Raw genomic sequence first — 842 nt, forward strand, 5'->3', positions numbered from 1 at the left:
AACCTTTAACTTAAATCTATTCGGTGAAGACCATGGCAGTTATTCTAATATAGAAACACAATTTATTTTTATTATTATTTTTGTATTATACTACACTGTTTTCCCTTGTTCTGTGTTAACAGGGAATATCAAACACAAGACATTCCTGTCAAGTGATGACGTTTGAATATTTAAAACAGATGTTAGGTGGTATTTAATTTGTATTTATTTTGATTTAACCTTTAACCTTTGATTTAAATCTATTCAGTGAAGACCATGGCAGTTATTCAAATAAACATTTTTGCATTATCTATCTGTCCCACTTTGTCCCACCAAAATCGTACTGTTGTCCCACTTTGTCCCACCAAAATCGTACTGTTGTCCCACTTTGTCCCACCAAAATCTTACTGTTGTCCCACTTTTGGACTTTTTGCATCTGGTCACCCTAGTCAGGAAGCCGTCTCGATTCTCGACGTGAACACTCAGAGCTCTGGACTCCGTTTGATTGTTGACTCGGGTTGTAGACGCTCCTGCAGCAGCGAAAAGCCCAAACAAACACAACCGGGATCCGACAAGCGGCCGGGCCTCTTGTTTGTGTGCTTATCGATGTCAGCGCCGACAGAAAGGGATAACAACACAGCAGCGCTGAATTATTGACCGCACGTTTCACGGGGAAAAAACCAGTTCATATATATATATGAAGTAAATCCTCTGGCAGTGTTCCAACAGACATACATAAATAATGAACGGTATTGATTGGCTACGCCGCGCGGCACAAGAGTCAATGAAATGGCAGGCGGGGGGGGGGGAATAAAGTGTACTGTACGGTTACGCACAACGCCTTTCGCCGCTCCTTCTCCCAG

The sequence above is a fragment of the Notolepis coatsorum genome (assembly GCF_963971535.1).
Source record: "Notolepis coatsorum genome assembly, chromosome: 14".
In the NCBI taxonomy this organism is placed as follows: Eukaryota; Metazoa; Chordata; class Actinopteri; order Aulopiformes; family Paralepididae; genus Notolepis; species Notolepis coatsorum.